The sequence below is a fragment of the Salvelinus sp. IW2-2015 genome, linkage group LG28 (genome assembly GCF_002910315.2).
Source record: "Salvelinus sp. IW2-2015 linkage group LG28, ASM291031v2, whole genome shotgun sequence".
Lineage (NCBI taxonomy): Eukaryota > Metazoa > Chordata > Actinopteri > Salmoniformes > Salmonidae > Salvelinus > Salvelinus sp. IW2-2015.
The window spans coordinates 11,973,728-11,993,998 of NC_036868.1; the positions used below are offsets into that span (position 1 = coordinate 11,973,728).

A 20,271-nucleotide genomic window follows, 5' to 3' on the forward strand; every position below is an offset into this window, starting at 1 on the left:
GACTGAATGCTAACTTAAGGCTACCAAGCTTGCTAGGACAGAACAGATACAACTTCAATTAGCACTGAGGTGTGAAGTGAGAGGTGTCAAATCCTTTGAGCCCAAAAATGTCAGGAGATTCTCACAGCCTACCCCATCTAAATCCAGAGGCCTTTGAAGCCTACTCCTGCTGTTTAGAGACCATCCCCTGGCATTTTCTGCTTGTTGCCATCTAATGCACATTCAAATGTCATAAATCAACACTGCAGAGCTCTCCTTGTGCTCAGCCGTGCCCTGATTGTACTGATTGTATACTGCTGATGATATCTGGAAATGTGCATGTGCACCCTGGCCCATCTAGTGTTGCTAACCCCAATTTTGACTTGTTCTCTGATATCGGCTTCACTGATTTCTGCTCTCGTAAAAGCCTGATTTCTGCACATTAACACTAGAAGTTTATTACCTAAAATGGATCAGTTGAAAGTGTGGGTTCACAGCTCCAATCCAGATGTGTTGGTCATTACTGAGACGTGGTTAAGGAAGAGTGTTTTGAACACTGATGTTAACCTTTCTGGTTATAACCTTTTTCTGCAAAACAGTTCTTTCAAAGGTGGTGGGTGTAGCAATCTTTACCAAGGAAAACCTTCCGTGCTCGGCTGTCTCCACCAAGTCTGTCCCCAAACAATTTGATTTGCTGGTTTTAAGCATTAAACTTTCAAATAGCTCTTTGTTGACTGTTGCTGGGTGTTATCGTCCTCCATCTGCACCGGCCTGTACCTACCTGCCCTAAGCTCTCTCCTGGCCCCTTACACTAAGTCTGAATTTGTCCTGCTAGGTGACCTAAACAGGGACATGCTTAAACCTCCTGACCGTCCTAAAGCAATGGGTCTCCCTAAATCTTTCTCTGATTATTACCAATCCCACAAGGTATGACTCCAAACACCCAGCAAAGGCTACCTGATGTCTCCTTGATGTTATTCTCACAAATAATCCTGATATGTACCAGTCTGGTGTTTTCTGTAACGACCTTAGTGATCACTGTTTTACAGCCTGTGTTCGTAATGGCTGCTCAGTGAAATGACCTGTCCTGATTTGTAAGGGTGCTCTCGAGCGGCTAGATGTTATTTACCATTCGGCCATCAGATTTGCCACCAATGCTCCTTATAGGACACATCACTGTACTCTATGCTCCTCTGTAAACTGTAAATCTGTATACCTGTCGCAAGACCCACTGGTTGATCATTATTTATAAAACCCTCTTAGGCCTCACTCCCCCCTATCTGAGATACCTACTGCTGCCCTCATCCTCCACATACAACACCGGTTCTGCCAGTCACATTCTGTTAAAGGTCCCCAAAGCACACACATCCCTGGGTCGCTCCTCTTTTCAGTTCGCTGCAGCTAGCGACTGGAACGAGCTGCAACAAACACTCAAACTGGACAGTTTTATCTCAATCTCTTCATTCAAAGACTCAATCATGGACACTCTTACAGACAGTTGTGGCTGCTTCACGTGATGTATTGTTGTCTCTACCTTCTTGCCCTTTGTGCTGTTGACCAATAATGTTTGTACAATGTTTTGTGCTGCTACCATGTTGTGCTACTGCCATGTTGTGTTGCTACCATGTTGTTGTCATGTTGTGTTGCTACCATACTGTACTGTCATGTGTTGCTGCCATGCTATGTTGTCTTTGGTCTCTCTTTATGTAGTGTTGTGGTGTCTCTCTTGTCGTGATGTGTGTTTTGTCCTATATTTTTATTTTATTTATTTTATTTTATTCCCCGTCCCCGTTGGAGGCCTTTTACCTTTGGTAGGCCGTCATTGTAAATAAGAATTTGTTCTTAACTGACTTGCCTGGTTGAATAAAAAAATATAAACCTGCTCACATCGGCCTTCCTCTGGCCCGCTAGGCTCCACGGATCGATGAGTCCAGCAGCCCACCCCTCGCTCTCCCAGGAAGGGACTGAATACCAAGAGGCCTCCAGTCTGACGAATAGAACTTAGTTGTCTCTGCTGTCTCTCCTCTGTCTCTCTCTGCCTTCCATTTGCATGCAGCTTAAGGAGTAATCAAGGAAGAGGATGTGAAAAGTATGTGAGGAGATAAACACTTCTTTCATTTGGTGGGACCTTCTACTGAATCCTGCTGCAATTGGATTATTATGAAATACTGTCATTTGTATGGCTGTGCATTGGAAAAATGAGTTGCATTTTAATACTAAATATTCTCGCCCCAATTTATGCAACACGAGCCAAATCGTACACGTTTTGAGTTATGTTATCGTTTGTATCTTTGTAGACTAGGGATTGTTAATGCCTCATGTTTTCTTGATGGAAATGGTGAATATGATGAGATTATGGTGGCATAGTCATTACCATTGTCCCCATAAAATGTGGAAACGGCAATCTCTCTCTGCAGATGTTGGTGAATACGCTGAAGTTAATAGAGTTTCAGGGGTAAGAATATGTCTTGGAAATGGTAATGCTACCGTGGACGATTTTGCACAAATGATTATAGTTCTTCATAGCTCTGCCATCCGAGCAGCAGTGCATGCAAATCAGGATGTATGCAGACAGATGGGAGTATGCACACCATGTCGCCAATGAAGGAGAATTTCTAAACAGCGGTGGCAAAATCCTCTATAAATTTGATGCGATTGATCCTGTCAATACCTAAGAAAACAGGGACAAGTAATTAAGTAGTAGTAGCAAATTGACTGTGAACATACACACACACACACACACACACACACATACTGCATTCTTCGAAAGCATTCAGGCTCTGACAATTCTGTTATTTTGAGGAAAATGAGGAGTGAAAATCAGACAAAGCAGCTGTCTGTCTGAATGTTACTTTCACACGTTTACCTATTAACCTACAGAGCTGGGCTTTTGTAGTTAAAGTCCTCTCCTCTGTACATTTTTTATTTTATTAGCCTTTTAGGTTCACGTCCACATGGAGATTGCTCATGCTGGCATCTATCCAGTCTACTCATGTACAACACACTATGTAGAGATGCTGCTGAAGCCTGAAATGCCACTGGTCTTCTCTACCTTCAGGATGTCCGGTTTTACCCCCTCCCAGGTACAATATCACCCTATGTCCTTTCACTTTCCACTGTTTTCACAGGATTATATTATAATCAAATGGATACCCTTAATTACTATTTTGACCTTGGTTTCAACCATTGAAATGGAATAGAAATGATTTTTCATGAAACAGTGTAATATGTTTTCTTCAAGGTCACAGCCACACATATTCTCTATAAAGAAGTTCAGAACTGAGGCTGCAGAATCCCTCTACTGTTCGGCTTGCCACACTTGATTCCCTTGACGTAAACGTTCATGTCCAAACAAAGAGTTCACCTTGAAAGTCTTGTTTTGATCTCATCTTCTTTTGGCTCAGTGTTCCAGGCTGACTGTCATCTCGTATGTGTCATCAGGGACTGAGTATCTTAAGCTAAAGAGTTTACAGTATAGATTTAAAGTCATTGGGTGCAAACTATTGCACCCACCTTCCCAATCAACCTCTATATATCAATCCAGTATGTTCTTGCCATGAATGAAATTATGCCCTAATACGTTTTGATAACATGACAAAGCAGGAATCACTAATGAAACTGACCTTCAGATGAGGTCACCTCCATCAGGAATGGCAAGATATTGTGCACCTGCAGCTATGCCACATCATCTGGGGTTGCTAGGAGAGATATTCAGACTGTAAACATCACAGGTGGCTGGTGGCACCTTAATTCAGGAGGACAGGCTCATAGTAATGGCTGTAATGGAATAAATTGAATGGTCTCGACACATCAAACACATGGTTTCCTTGTGTTTGATTCCATTCACTTAATTCCAGTCATTATTATGAGCCATCCTCCCTTCACCAGCCTCCTGTGGTAAACATACAGAGTAAATTGCAGTGTGGAGTGAGTGGGTGGAGGAGCTAGCAGATCCGTCTGGGACTGGCGTTAGCTCTGTCTGGCTGAATAGTTCAAGTTGAATGTCACTTCTTTCCCTTCAAAATACTGTTATTGAGAAGACCTTGAAAAGACAGTTAGAAAGACCTATAAAGGATGTCAAGTGTACTGTTGATTTTACGGATGAATCTGTTCTTACAAAAATGAATTAGAAGTTGTCATTGTTTTAATGTAGGCAAGATAGGAGTTTGATTACAATACATTATGCATTCAAAATAATGATTGTCCTCTGTGTGGTTCAGTATCTTGGGTAGAGAAACAAGACAGTTCATTATTGTTAGAGCCAAGCTCTCCAGTTAATTATTGTTAGAGCCAAGCTCTCCAGTTAATTATTGTTAGAGCCAAGCTCTCCAGTTAATATTGTTAGAGCCAAGCTCTCCAGTTAATTATTGTTAGAGCCAAGCTCTCAGTTAATTATTGTTAGAGCCAAGCTCTCCAGTTAATTATTGTTAGAGCCAAGCTCTCCAGTTAATTATTGTTAGAGCCAAGCTCTCCAGTTATTATTGTTAGAGCCAAGTCTCCAGTTAATATTGTAGAGGCCAAGCTCTCCAGTTAATTATTGTTTAGAGCCAAGCTCTCCAGTTAATTATTGTTAGAGCCAAGCTCTCCAGTAATTATGTTAGAGCCAAGCTCTCCAGTTAATTATTGTTAGAGCCAAGCTCTCCAGTTAATTATTGTTAGAGCCAAGCTCTCCAGTAAATTATTGTTAGAGCCAAGCTCTCCAGTTAATTATTGTTTAGAGCCAAGCTCTCCAGTTAATTATTGTTAGACCAAGCTCTCAGTTAATTTTGTTAGAGCCAAGCTCTCCAGTTAATTATTGTTAAGCCAAGCTCTCCATTAATTATTGTTAGAGCCAAGCTCTCCAGTTAATTATTGTTAGAGCCAAGCTCTCCAGTTAATTATTGTTAGAGCCAAGCTCTCCAGTTAATTTTGTAGGTAAAGCACATGATAGACATCATACAACCACTCAGCATGCTCCACAGCACCACTATCTCAAAGCCTCAGTACTTATTTCTCCAAGTCATGTGGATTAGATTAAAACATTCATAACCCTTAATATCATCCCTTCATCTGTGTCATTTTCTGGTTTACATTCTTAGTGTGGGTAGGTGTTTTTCCAGATGTGTCTGCACTGGCTGGGCCAGTGTTTCTGGAACTACCTGGGCTGGCCTGAGATCTGCCAATACGTGTCCACCTGTGTGGTGATACAGCTGAACTACCAGGTGTACATGTGTGTGGCCGTGCTGGAACACCTGCAGTACACGCAGTCCCAGGACATTCAGGTCTTCCTTAAGGTGAGGCTGGCTGGCTGTCAGTCACACTACCTGCGGCACCGCAAAGCCCTGAAACACTGAGACACTCTCCATAGAGTACAGTCATATTCATACAGCTAGAGCTAGTGAATTTGTCCACAAGAGATAACAACTRAGTCCCAGCTCCATCAACAGATTGTTAGTAGTTTGACTAAAATATTACATCATGGCCTTATCTGGAGATATTGTTGTGATAAATTGTAGCATGCATTTTGCCTCAAATACAGCTAGACAGAAACATGCTTACACAATTTCCTCATTGTCCTTGCTTCAACTTGGACAGTGTGAAACATGCTACTTTGTAAGTGTTCATTGAGGATTCACGCTTTGAACAATAGGGGATCCGTTTTAGACAGACAGTCAGATGGGTTTGTTGGGTTTTGTACGTATCCGCAGCTGCTTAGTACATCTATATTTCATCTCAATTAAACATTTAAATGGAAATTACTTGTTACAATTGTTCTGGATGTCAGTCTGCAGCTCGATGCGGTGGAAGACAGAGTGTAAAAAAAGCATTGCCGGTGACTCAAATGCTACATGAATCAAATGGTCCCCCTAAAGCCTCTCTTTGTTATTCAAACGAAATTGCCTGTCACTACACAATGCTGCCATAGGTTCTCAGCCAACTATCTGCTCTGAGATATTTTCTAAAGTGCATTCCTAAATGTTTTCTCCCGTCCCTGCTTCTCTCTAACAGTAACAATAGGAGCAAGGCTACAGTACAGTTGGTATACCTAACTTGCTGTATGAATTCTTATCTGTTAGATAGATCACTTTTTGCACATTTGATGGTGTTTACAGCTCTTTTCTGGGTGACAAGTGATAAAGACTCAGGAAAATTATATTGGTCATTTGGGTGGCTTTTCATACAAAGATTGCCATTATCAACTTGGAACATGAAGGAGCAGGAAGAAATGTCACTCCATTAAGTAGAGTGTTCTTCATGCTAATCCCACATTTATCACCACAGCCCTCCCTTGTTTTGACAGGGCAAGTAAGTGAATGTGCTCGTGAACATAGATAACAGGTCTGCCTTAGAGCAGGGTGCTGGGGGTGCTGGTTTGGAAATGACCTAGCCCATTACAGATAGAAGCATGTCTGGTCTATGAAATTCCAAAATAAATGTATTCTCAAATATTTTATTTTCTCTGTTACGCTGTATGCACTAAACTGACATGCATGATGGTTTCTGGCATTCCGATGTTCAAATTAAAGGAATGAAATAATAAGTCTATAATGCTGGTAAAGTAATTTAAAGCATTTACTTCATCCCTCAGGATGTAACTTTCCAGAACTACTATTTTTTCCATGTAATGTTTGTTATTAAAACAAAATCAGACAACACCATGTTATAATAGTTTACCTATTTACCTTCTCGACTTGTGTGTTCTATGCAGAGATGTTCACAAGTCTTTGAGGTAGAGTCAAGTCTCAAATCTTTTAGGGCCAAGTCTAAGTCAAGTCTCAAATCGCTTTTGGCAATGGCTTTCTGCATGCTGTGGGTTAGGTCTATAAACCTTGTAAATTATTTGAAGAGACTCCCTTGTTCATTAGTCTATACTTGTATGAAAGAAAGCACATCAGGCACTATTTAAATCAAAATACATTTCCTTTTAAAATGTAGACAGTTTACATGAATAAAAGTAATTGTAGCGGAAATGGAAAAAAGCAAACATAACATTTTAAAGTGCATGGTATTTTGTGGCAGACAGTCTATATTTCACTTCATTCTGTCACACAAACAAAACATCTGTAGGTGAGGGAAGATAAATGACAAGTATGAATGTAAACCAAAATGACTGACAACTGTTAACTGCACTACTAAAGTATCCTATATATCAAACGTAATGACCTTTATCCCTAGAATATACTTACTGACCTGGACACTTAACAACAGAAATACAATTTCCTGTAACAAGTAGCAAATTACATCCTCTGCCCTAAGACAGAGAACATTTATGTTGCAGACAGGTTACATATCAGAAAGATGAAGTTTGTCAGCGTTCTTGCACTGAGCCTGGCACGATGAGGGCGCATGATGAGGCCTCCATGACTAAACACTCTCTCCGCTGGGGCACTGGTGGCAGCCTTGGATTGTCCAAAAATCCAAGCAATCAACTTCATTTTCATCAGAAGATACTTGAATGTAGCGAATAATCTCTGCTCTGACATGGCTTTGTCTCCTTTCTTCTTGCTGATCTTGTTGCGGAGGCCAGAGAACAGTCTGGAGGTTTTGGCAGGTGGTTGTTCTTCTTCTCCACTACTGCTCTTCGTAACGATGACTTTCCATGCCTCAGCCAAAACATATGATCAAGAATATAACAGTATATATTGTACATGAAAAAACAGTTATTATTTGAATGCAAGTGACATAGAAAACATTGCATGTTGCAATGCATTGTATCTACCAATCAGAATCTCCTTCAATTGAGCTTTATCTTCATGTGGTTTGAGGACATCCTGAATAAGCCAGAGCAGGCAGAAAGATGGGTCCAGCAGTGCAGCCATTATGTATACATTGTCACCAAATGGAGGTTTTGTTGCCTGTTCATCCGAGTGCTCCATTCTGACATTCACAAACACCCCCTGGAATCAGCATTTGAGTGACTGCTGCAGTGCTTTTACTAGACTGACTAGGTGACGACTTGTGCTCAGTATACTTTGCAGATGATAGTTGAGTGACAGTACACAAGGAAGGGCAGCACTGAGTCACCACTTTCTCCCTCTGAGTAAGGTCGGTGGCCTGGACAAAAGAGTCCAAAATGTCCACTAGCTCCAATAGCTGGCTCCATTCCCCTGGTGATAAGCAGAGCTCCTTGTGTCCTTGGGCCTCAAGTAGAGTATTGAGGCTTTGTTGATTCAGATTGGTGACTGCTTTAACAAGCCGGAGGATGGAATTCCATCTGGTAGACACAGCAGCAGGGATACTACGATTGGCTCCGATCTCAGCTTCAAATGCTTCTTGCAGACCACAGGTAGTATGTAGTAAGCTGCAAAGTTTAGTTACCTTAGCCATCACACTGTTTATGATTTTTGTTTTCTTTAGTCCATCTCTAATCACCAGTTGTAATGAATGGGCAAAGCACTGTAAGTGCTGTTGCCTGCAGTTGGTTTAGCTTCTACATCAGCATTGTACTCTTCACCAAATTCTTCCCATAGGCTGGGGTTATCAAAATCATCATCATGATCATTGCTTGCATTGGGGAAACAAACTGTGAAGGCCTTTTTCATATTTGCAGCGTTATCACATATGATATAATCTAATTGATGCTTTATGCCAAAATTATCACATATTACTTCAAATGTATCACTGATTCTTTCCACAGTGTGTGACACTGTGAATCTATCACAGCTCAACAGAACTGACTCCAGTCTGGGTGTTTTTTTTCTCTTCCATGGCCATGTAATGGACCGTTACTCCCATGAAACCCCTCATGGTCCTGTCAGTCCATATATCTACAGTGACAGACACTGATTCTGTCTGTTCTAGGGCACTTTTTATTGTAGCCTCTTTGTTCAGTGTTACGTCATGCAGGCGCCCGTTCAACGTGGGCCTACTTACTGTTCTATATTTGTCATCTACCACTGACATGAAAGGCCTAAAGTGAGGGTTGTCCAATAAGGACATAGGCAGACTGCTGGAAATGATCAGGTCTTGCAGTACAGCCTCTGTTATGGCCTTCTGCCTGGGGTGGCCCTGGCTGTACACATGGACACCTGTGGTGGTCAAGAATGAGTCAATGCTGCTCTGTCCTTCTGTCCCTGCACCTTTGCTTTGTAGAATTCAGTGAACCTGCAGACGAGCAACACGATAGATAGTTGTTGCTGACTTGAGATGGAAGTACAAGCACACAAACAAATATATATATATAGTCTATGGGATTTTTCAGCAGAAATGTCAAAGAAGTTGCATGCTTTGAACTCTCGTTTTATACTACGTTACTTCCTAGGACCAGGCTACAGCAGAAAGTATGTTAAATCTCAGAGTGATATGCATATCGCCGAGATGTAGTTAGCAGAGATTTAATCTCTGCTAACAAGTAGGCCTAGCTTTCTGACAACGCTCCTCTTAACCTTTCAAGGAAATATTCGACAGTAATACATTTCCAGTTACCTAAAAGAGATGACACACAAGAAAGCTAGCTATATCAAGCTGCCATCTGCTAAACAGGCTGCTATTAGTCTAACCACATTGGAACGTTGTTAGCTAGCTAGCCTAACTGACCTTTTGCGGTGAGTTTTCAAATGTCGGGTGTAGTTGGGCCTGCATCTTTAATGTTAATTCCACAAATTTTGCAAACAGCATTTCATTTTTTGCATTTTTTGCCACTGGCTTTATAATGCAGGTTCTTGTAACCAAATGTAATAACGAAAGCCTCACCACCTGATGAGATTGTTGCTGATTACGCTTGTTCAGTTGTAGTACTACAATGACGTACAAATGACGCAGACGTTCTAGAACGTTTTTCAGCCCTCTGTGTTAAACTACTATCTCTGTGTTACAATGCCGCCTGTTCCATGTTATCTGACAGAATGCACAACAAAACCTTATCCCAGTACTGACTTGCATTGTTCACGAGTCTCTCATCTAGAGTCCAAGTCAAGTCTCAAGTCAATTGATCACGAGTCTAACTCAAGTCGCAAGTCATTTTGCGACTCAAGTCCGAGGCTCAGACTCGAGTTTCCATCTCTGGTTTTTCTATGTGAGATAAATATTCCTCTCGAGGCGCGTTCAAGTTGTGAGAGCCATAGGAGGGAAACATGTATTCTGACAACTAGCATTCAATGCACAACTATTCCTAATTCAATACTTTTGAATTTATTTGAAAGCAGAAAATACTTTTGAATTTATTTCAAATTTATTTTGAAAGCAGTTTTGGCCTTTGTTGTAAAAAGAGGGGGATCCCAGTTTTACATTGCTACCACGTTCATAGCCACGGGAAGTAAGGGTGCTGAAACAACCCCATGAAAAATCTAAATTATAAAAGAAATCTCTACTTCAGTTGTGTGCGTGTGGCATTGTTTTACAAATGCAGTTTTACAACCGGAGATTCAAGCATGGTATAGGCTCAGTTGCAACAGAACTTTTAAAGGGGCATTGTCGTTTTAAAAGGGCAATGACATACTTTATAATAGAAAATGCAGATGGCTTCAGCCTGGGTCCATTTTATAGCCACTATGCTGCATCAGTTGGGCTACAGGTGATGATGCTTATTGCTAATAGCACATCTGATAATATAGACCATGCATAGGCTATAAACATGGTTCACAGTGATGTAACGCTCCCTCACTTTTTCAATTTGAGAATACACCTAGCTGCATGGTAAAATTATTTCTGGAAAATATATTCTGATGAATTGTAAATAAATTATATTTAATTGACCACTTTGAGCGGGCCAAATCCGATGGAACAAGAACAGCCGCAGACCGAAAACTCTACCAGGGGTTGCTAAAACTTCTGTTCTCATAACGGTCTTATACGACCCACTTGAACTCGCCCTACTGTCCGAGTGCTTAGCTTACAGAAACGTACCATCTCTATTGCATATGAAGACAAACTGATCCATGCATGAACCTTATCATCACACCAATGAGATCTAGCATCCAAATTCACCCTGTGTCTGCCTTGATGTTCATAAAACTCCACGGACACCCTGCAGTGAACCCAGAACAACACTGCTATCCTTTCAGCACCACGATACGAAGGGCACTCAAAACGCTTATAATCACCCTCATCAAGATGTTGCCTACGCCTAATAGTCCTACTCATCACTTATTATTATTATATTACAAATGTCACTTCTCACAATGGTGCTAGTTAAGTAAAGTTAGATAAAGCTGAATAAATGTCTCGCAAGATCACATAATGATTCATTAGTATTTTACATTTTGGAATATAGGATTGGAATATAATACCATATAAGTCTACTGTAGCATAGTAGGCCTATAATATGTTACACCAAAAACACCTCCTCAGTCATTTCTTATCTGAAGCTGAATAGTCAAAAAWAAATCCTCATGCGGCCAAAACTCAACAGTAGGCACCGCATGCTTTAGTTGAAACAAAATAGGCCTACAAGAAATGCTAATAGTTTGTTAACACCATCTGCTTTAATTCGTACTAAAAATATTAATAATTCTTGAGACAAGATGTGTGGGCATATAGGCAGACGTTKCAATTGGAGGATGCATTTTATGCACCTATTTTTTTATGATATTCAATCTGTCGGTACAAACTTTTAGTAGTTAAATAAAAAAATGCGATCCCTCGCCTATAAAACATAGCACTACACTACTGATGGTCCAATCATTTTTACCAATATGTTATTGCGCCCATTTCTGGAGGTGGAAATTATATTTTAGATAGCGTCAGCATAATTTTATTTTCATTATGTTTTTTTAGAATGTCCTTTTAAAAAGTAAACATCCTCCCGAGTGGTGCAGCGGTCTAAGGTATAGCATCGCATTGCTAGAGGCRTCACTACAGATCCGGGTTCGATCCCGGGCTGTGTCGCAGCCTGCCGCGACCGGGAGACCCATGAGGTGGCGCACAATTGGCCCAGCGTCATCCGGGTTAGGGGAGGGTTTGGCCGGCTGGGATGTCCTTGTCCCATCGCCCTCTAGTGAGTCCTTGTGGTGGGCCGGACACATGGACGCTGACTTCGGTCGCCAGTTGTACGGTGWTTCCTCCGACACATTGGTGTGGCTGGCTTCCAGGTTAAGCGAGCAGTGTGTCAAGAAGCAGTGCAGCTTGGCGGGGTCGTGTTTCAGAGGTCGCATGGCTCTCGACCTTCGCCTCTCCCGAGTCCGTACGGGAGTTGCAGCGATGGGACAAGACTGTAACTACCAATTGGATACCACAAAATTGGGTAGAAAAAAAAGAGAAAAAAATGAAAGTACAAAGTCACCAGAACTGAGCTTTTCAGTCCTTCTACATAAAAATGATCCCAGGGAGGACCCGGACCCCCTAAGCAAGGGGACTGGAATTSGTCAAACTCACAGTTTAATACATGTACAAAACGATCCTCTTTCCCTAAAAGCATGATGGTCATGACTTTCTTACAATAAAAGGAGGTTAACTAGGCCCCAGGCAATTGATCTGAGATCGACTTAAGTTTCAATCATGGTATTTTTGGGGGCTTTAACCCCTGCCACTACATAATTTAATGTGTGAATATAAGGGCATTTGCATTGCACTTGTTTGCTCAGGGTTGTTCTGTGTCATTGGCTAAGATATCGCTCCTTTGGGTGCTGTGTACTGTAGGTAGCAAACAGAATACGCTTGCACTGCACACATCGACTTTCCAATGAACCCATAAAAGTTTATTTCCTCTGTTTTTCATTTTGTATTGTCTGTGTACTTGAGAATCACCATAAAATATGTATCACTCCGAGAGTAATTATAACGCCTTAAATTAAATTGCTGACTGTACAAATTGCCCAAATTAAATTGTATTTTGTCCTTGCAATTTGGCCTCGATCCAATTGAAGTTGTTAAAATGTCATTGCATATTAGGCCATCCCACACACTGGCTGTACTATTACAGKTTGTTAAAGTTCACGTTGCTGTTGGTTGTATATTGCTATGTCAACCTCCTCACCAAACACACACACACACAACAAGCCCATAGAGGGCTGGACTGGAAGCCTAACCAGAGTTGTTGTGTTCTCTCCTCTCATTTCCCATCAGGAGGAGCTTCAGAGTGAGTCATTACCTGGAGTACATGGAGGGTCTGGAGCACAGTTACAGAACAATGGTACTGACAGACATGAAAAATATCTCTCAGAGAATCAGCTAGCAGTGCTGACACACCACAGCCCTCACTCCCCAGGCTGCACTGGGACTGGGACTGGTAATAACAAGGTAAAGGCTTCTTGTGACAGGATTAACCAGTGTGTGTACCTGGGGAGTCTCATACTACCTGTTGTTTGGATTGAGGAAAGGTTTGATACTGTGTATGCTCTCTGTAAATGTTGTTTATACCTCTAAGATCTGTCAGTATTGTTCTACATATTTAAAGATGTACAGTGCTAGAGATGTATTAAATATTAAATAACAGATATGAATAATGTTATGAAATATACTGAACAAAAATATAAACACAACATACAATAATTTCAAAGATTTACATTTCATGTAAGGTAATCCGGCAATTGAAATAAATAAATTAGGCCCTAATCTATGGATTTCACGACTGAGAATGACTGTTGGTCACAGATACCTTTACAAAAAGGTAGGGGTGTGGATCAGAAAACCAGTCAGTATCTGGTGTGACAACCATTTTCTTCATGCAGCATGACACATCTTCTTCGCATAGAGTTGATCAGGTTTTTGACTGTGGCCTGTGGAATGTTGTCCCACTCCTCTTCAATGGCTGTGCGAAGTTAATGTATATTGGTGGGAACTGGAACACGCTGTCATACACGTAGATCCAGAGCATCCCAAACATGCTCAATGTGTGACAMGTCTGGTAAATATGCAGGTCATGAAAGAACTGGACCATTTTTAAGATCCCAGGAATTGTGTACAGATCCTTGCGACATGGGGCTGTGCATTATCATGCTGAAACATTAGGTGATGGCGACAGTTGAATGGCACAACAATTGGCCTCAGGATCTCGTCACCATATCCCTGTGCATTCAAATTGCCATCGATAAGATGTAATTGTGTTCTTTGTCCATAGCTTATGCCTACCCATACCATAACCCAACCGCCACCATGGGGCACTCTGTTTACAACGTTGACATCAGTAAACCGCTCGCCACACGTAGTCTGCAGTTGTGAGGCCGGTTGGACGTACTGCCAAATCTTTAAAACAACATTGGAGTTGGCTTATGGTAGAGAAATTAACATTCAAATTTCTGGCACCAGCTCTGATGGACATTCCTGCAGTCAGCATGCCAATTCCACAATCCTTCAAAGCATGAGACATATGTGGCATTGTGTTGTGTGACAAAACTACACATTTTATCAGTGTCCTTATATTGTCCCCAGCACAAGGTGCACCTGTGTAATGATCATGCTGTTTAATCAGCTTCTTGATATGCCACACATGTCAGGTGGATGCATTTTTTTGGCAAAGGAGAAATGTTCACTAAGAGAGATGTAAACAAATTTGTACACAAAATTTGAGAGAAATAAGCTTTTTCTGCGTACAGTATGTAACAATTATGGGATTTTTTATTTCAGTTCATAAAACATGGGTCCAACACTTTACATGTTGCGTTTATATTTTTGTTCAGTGTACATAATAATGAACTTCTACTTGATGTACTGTCTTTTACATCTTCATGGATCTTCTGTAGGGTTATGATGATGCATTATAGTAATACAACTCTAAGGGCATATAATATTTACTTGTAAACCTACTGACCTCTCCTATCCGATACGACCACTACTAATACCTACACTAGACAATATGATGATTGTTTGGTCATGCCCTTTTAATTCCAATTCTACTCAGCAATGCATTACACATCCTCTCCTTGAGATCAATGCTAAGCTCCAAATCGTTATGAGCGGTATAGGGTCTGTGTATGTGCCACCAGTGTAGCTTACCAAGTAGCTCTATCTTGCAGGACCACTCTCCTCATAGAGAGGGTTGATGATGACCATGGAGAGGCAGCGTTGTTGTTGTGAAAAACCTTCATTAATAAACACCCCCTCTCTCTCCTTCAGCTGAACCATCTGATATGAAAACCTCTGAATAATTCATGAGATCATTAAAGCCTTTGGTTTCTCCAACACAACAGCTGTTAAATATTATATACTGATTACCATCTACATAGGGCAGAGGTGGATAGAAGTGATAGAAATCAGTGCCACAAAATGTTTACCTGGTAAGCACTTCGAGCAAGGTTTAAAAGTCATTAGACTTGTATTTCTTTATCTTTGATCTCCATGTGTTAAATAAAATTGAACCTTCTAAGTTTGAGTGTCTGACAGTCCCTTTTCTTTATTGGTATGACTCGTGCAGTCATTGTACTAAACCATTACATTTTTGTCTAATGAGCTGTTTATTTCAATTACGTAAGAAATTGCATTATCAGCCAACACTGCTGCGTCTTCTGGAGATTGCTGTTAGATTACATTTAAGAAATGACAACAGCAACCTTTACAGTAATGATCAATCTAATATTTCATATGAATGATAGACTTTAAATGACAGGAAGTCATTTCAATTGCTAATCACTTATAATTACACAGATTATGTGGTAATAAAGCTACTGTGCAACGCTACATGATCCTTGCCAAGCGAGCAGATTCCCTATACTGTAGACGGTGTAGGCTTTGTATTATAAATATACAAAAAATATACACACTATATACAAAAGTATGTGGACACCTCTTAAAATTATTGGATTTGGCTATTTCAGCCACACCCGTTGCTGACAGGTGTGTAAAATCATCCACACAGCCATGCAATCTCCATAGACAAACATTGGCAGTAGAATGGCCTTACTGAAGAGCTTAGTGACTTTCAACGTGGTACCGATCCCACCTTTCCAACAAGTCAGTTTGTCAAATTTCTGCCCTGCTAGAGCTGCCCTGGTCAACTGTAAGTGCTGTTATTGTAAAGTGGAAATGTCTAGGAGCAACAACGGCTCAGCCGCGAAGTGGTAGGCCACACAAGCTCACAGAATGGGACCGCCGAGTGCTGAAGCGCATAGCACGTAAAAATAATTTGTCCTCGGTTGCAACACTCACTACCGAGTTCCAAGCAACTTCAGCACAAGAGCTGTTCATCGGGAGCTTTATGAAATGGGTTTCAATGACCGAGCAGCCACGCACAAGCCTAAGATCATCATGCACAATGCCAAACGTCGGCTGGAGTGGTGTAAAGCTTGCCGCCATTGGACTCTGGAGAACGATACCTGCCCCAATGCATAGTGCTCACTGTACAGTTTGGGGGAGGTCCTTTACTATGTCAGCATGACAATGCCCCTGTGCACAATGCAAGGTCCATACAGAAATTGTTTGTCGAGATCGGTGTGAATGAACTTGACTGGCCTGAACAGAGCCCTGACTTCAACCCCATCGAACACCTTTGGGATGAATTGGAATGCCAACTGTGAGCCAGGCCTAATCGCCCAACATCAGTGCCCGGACTCACTAATTCTCTTGTGGCTGAATGGAAGCAAGTCCCGCAGCAATGTTCCAACATCTAGTGGAAACCCTTCTCAGAATAGTGGAAGCAGTTATAGCATTAAAGGGGGAGACCAACTACATATGAATGCCCATGATTTTGGAATGAGATGTTTGACAAGCAGGTGTCCACATCCTTTTGGTCATGTAGTGGATGTATTTTTTCCTCCCTAGCATGTCAGTGGTCACTAATGTCCTTTTGGTGCTGTATAATGTTGACCTTGCATGCGTGTGGAGCARTGTGGTTTGGGAATAACGGCTCAATACCTCACACCATTACATCAATAAACATTGATGGCCAGCCAGCTCACAGTATAGTCATTGGATACATCTCAGATGAAGAAGTGATCTTAACTTAGCATTTTACAACCACCTCTTTGCTGACTATAGAAATGACTATGGAAATGCCGAATTGTTTAATGATCCAAAGTGCATCAAGCAGCAGTAGAAACTTCATAGCTTGTGTCTCCATTCCATTGCTGCTTCTCCTTTAATTTGAAATGGACTGATGTTGATTAAAATGCAAGAGGTAGACTCCCACAGTCACTCTGCCTAAACCCTGCTTGCTTTAACCCCTAGCTTGGCAGTTTTCTCTTCTGTGAGAGAATAGAATGACGGAGAGAATAATACAATCCATTCCCTTCGTTGGATAGAGGTGGAAGAAGGAATAGGATGTAAAGGACAGTATAATAGGGAGATCAATTAGGTGGAAGGGAGGAAGACGTGAAAAAACTATTGAAGAAAGATTTTACGTTTCTAGTTGGTGCTCTTTACATTATTTTTYATGGGCACAGCCTCTGAATTGGTAGATACTCACGAGGCAACATTTTGCTTGGCCTTTTAAGATTGTAATGGCATTACTGCCCCCAACTTAGTGGCTAAATGGTTGGCTCTGGATGCTCTATGCTTTTCTCCACATCTAATCTAATACCTCCATGATCTAACCTTTCATAATTGTATTAGTCCACAGTCACTTCGATTTCATTACTGTTAATATGGGGGCGCTGTTTTCACTTTGTAAAAAAACGTTCCCAAATTAAACTGCCTCATACTCAATTCTTGCTCGTACAATATGCATATTATTATTACTATTGGATAGAAAACACTCTCTAGTTTCTAAAACCGTTTGAATTATATCTGTGAGTAAAACAAAACTCAAGTTGGAGCAAACTTCCTGTCGGGAAGTGAGAAATCTGAAATCAGCCACTATGTTCCAGGGTCAGTTAATTAATTTGCAATTATTCGATTGGTCGACATGCACTGCATACGATTTCCCCTAGATGTCAGTAAGCAGAGAGGATTTGAATGGTGTTGCTAGGTAGATCTGAGGCCGTATAAATGGTCTTGGAACGAGGGGTGCACCCTTTTCAACGTTCGTCATGGCGCAAAGCAGACCTCAGGATGGCATTCTGAAAAGCTCACGTTATCGGCGTTAGATATATCCGGCTCTGATTTTATTCGATATAGGTGTTAGAAACATCATAACGTAGTTATTTTAAACCGAGTTATATCAGTTTATATGAGTATATTGCGATTTTCGGAAATKTCTTAGTGCTGCGTTTTGAAGAGTTGGGCATGTCTGGGCCACATAGCTAATGTTTGCTGCTAATTACACGGTTGAAGACGACATTCTACAGCCGAGCAACGATTATTATGGACAAAGGACAACTTGCCCAAGATTCTGATGGAAGCTCAACAAATAGTAAGAAGTCTTTATGCTGTTAATTCGTATTTATRTTGAAAAATGTTAAACAATAATTCCRCCATTGATTTCGGCACGGTCTCGCTGTAAYGCACGCTGTATGTCGTAGTAACGTTAATTTTAAAAATCTAACACAGCGGTTGCATWAAGAACTAATGTATCTTTCATTTGCTGTCCAACCTGTATTTTTTAGTCAAGTTTATGATTAGTTATTGATTAGATTAGGTGCCTCTCCCAAGATTTCTCCCGACATTTTGTTGGCAGCTTGGCTACTATTCTCATTGTATAACCACGATTTGTGCCGCTAAATATGCACATTTTCGAACAAACAATATATGTATTGTGTAATATGATGTTATAGGACTGTCATCTGAAGAAGTATTGAGAGGTAGTGAAAAAATAAATATCTTTTGCTGGTTTATTCGTTATCGCTATTGTTGGCTTGAATCAATGCTGCTGTGTGGTTGGCTATTGTAGTAAGGTAATATAATGCTAAATTGTGTTTTCGCTGTAAAACACTTAAAGAATCTGAAATATTGGCTGGATTACAAGATCTTTGTCTTTCATTTGCTGTACGCTGTGTATTTTTCATAAATGTTTATGATGAGTATTTAGGTAAATCACGTTGCTCTCTGTAGATATTCTAGTTGCTTTGGTGAGAGTTGTGATGGTGGCTGCAATGTAAAACTATGATTTATACCTGAAATATGCACATTTTTCGAACAAACATATGCTATACAATAAATATGTTATCAGACTGTCATCTGATGAAGTTGTTTCTTGGTTAGTGACTATTTATATCTTTATTTTGTCGATTTGTGATAGCTACCTATGCAGGAAAAAAATGGTGGGAAAAAAAAGTTGTGTCTTTTGCTATGGTAGTTAGCTAATAGAAATACATATTGTGTCTTCCCTGTAAAACATTTTAAAAAACAGAAATGATGGCTGGATTCACAAGATGTGTATCTTTCATTTGGTGTCTTGGACTTGTGATTTCATGAACATTTTATTATATGATATCCCTGTGGCTTTAGGCTAGGCTATGCTAGTCAGCTTTTTTGATGGGGGGGGGTCCCGGATCCGGGTTTGTGACTCGTTAGAGGTTATTAATCCACATTTTTGTTTGTTGCCATTTGAAAGGCAGCTGTAGACATTTGTACAGAGATTTGCACAGAGAGCTCATGGGAGAGGAGAATGGTTTGAGAATAGAAGCTGATGATTGAACGGTAAATGATAACCCAACCGAACACACCCCCTCTAAGTGTCTGTCAGAGTTGTAACCGATGCACGCTCCCACAGCGCTGGACTTATTCCACTCACAAGTCCCAGGTCGGTGGAGGAGGACTGAAATAGATAGGACCAGAGGCGCAACTGTGGCCCCTGGCTGGCAGAGAAATAAGCTTTGCAAGGGGGTTTTCATTCTGTGTGCAGCATGGCGTGTCATCCAAGTCGGTGCACTCTGAACCTTTGGGAGACYTTGTGGAGGAGAACTGTAAATTGACCTGTAGATTGCTTGGAGACTCCTTGCCTTTGGGCGGAGAGGTGAGTGGATCGATAGCACATTAATCGCCCATGCTACCCTGCTCTTATTACTCCCCTTTCACACACAAAACACGCTGCCACAGAACCTGCACATTTTTTAAACTCTTAACGCACGATTCCAGATTCCACACCACCTTGTGTTGCACTCTGTTGTATCTGGAAGCATAGCCGCAGGAAGTAGRGGTGCTGAGGGTAAAAAAAAATATTACTAATTTAATCATATTGGAAAAAATATACTGTATATATACACTGGAACATTGCTGGGGGACTTGCTTCCATTCAGCCACAAGAGCCTTAGTGAGTTCGGGAACTGATGTTGGGCGATTAGRCTTGGCTCRCAGTCGTTCCAATTCATCCCAAAGGTGTTCGATGGGGTTAAGGTCAGGGCTATGTGCAGRCCAGTCATGTTCTTCCACACCGATCTCGACAAACCATTTCTGTATGGACTTCGCTTTGTGCACGGGGGCATTGTCATGCTGACACAGGAAAGGGCCTGAGCTCTTCAGTAAGGCAATTCTACTTCCAATGTTTTTCTATGGAGATGACATGGCTGTGTGCTCGATTTTATACACCTGTCAGCAATGGGTGGGGCTAAAATAGCCGAATCCACT

General features: G+C 41.1%; 1 pseudogene; it reads left to right on the plus strand.

Moving 5' to 3' along the window:
* The first annotated feature begins 1,852 nt into the window (after positions 1 to 1,852).
* Positions 1,853 to 13,069, plus strand: LOC139022596 (protein broad-minded-like; annotated as a pseudogene).
* Positions 13,070 to 20,271: the final 7,202 nt, after the last annotated feature.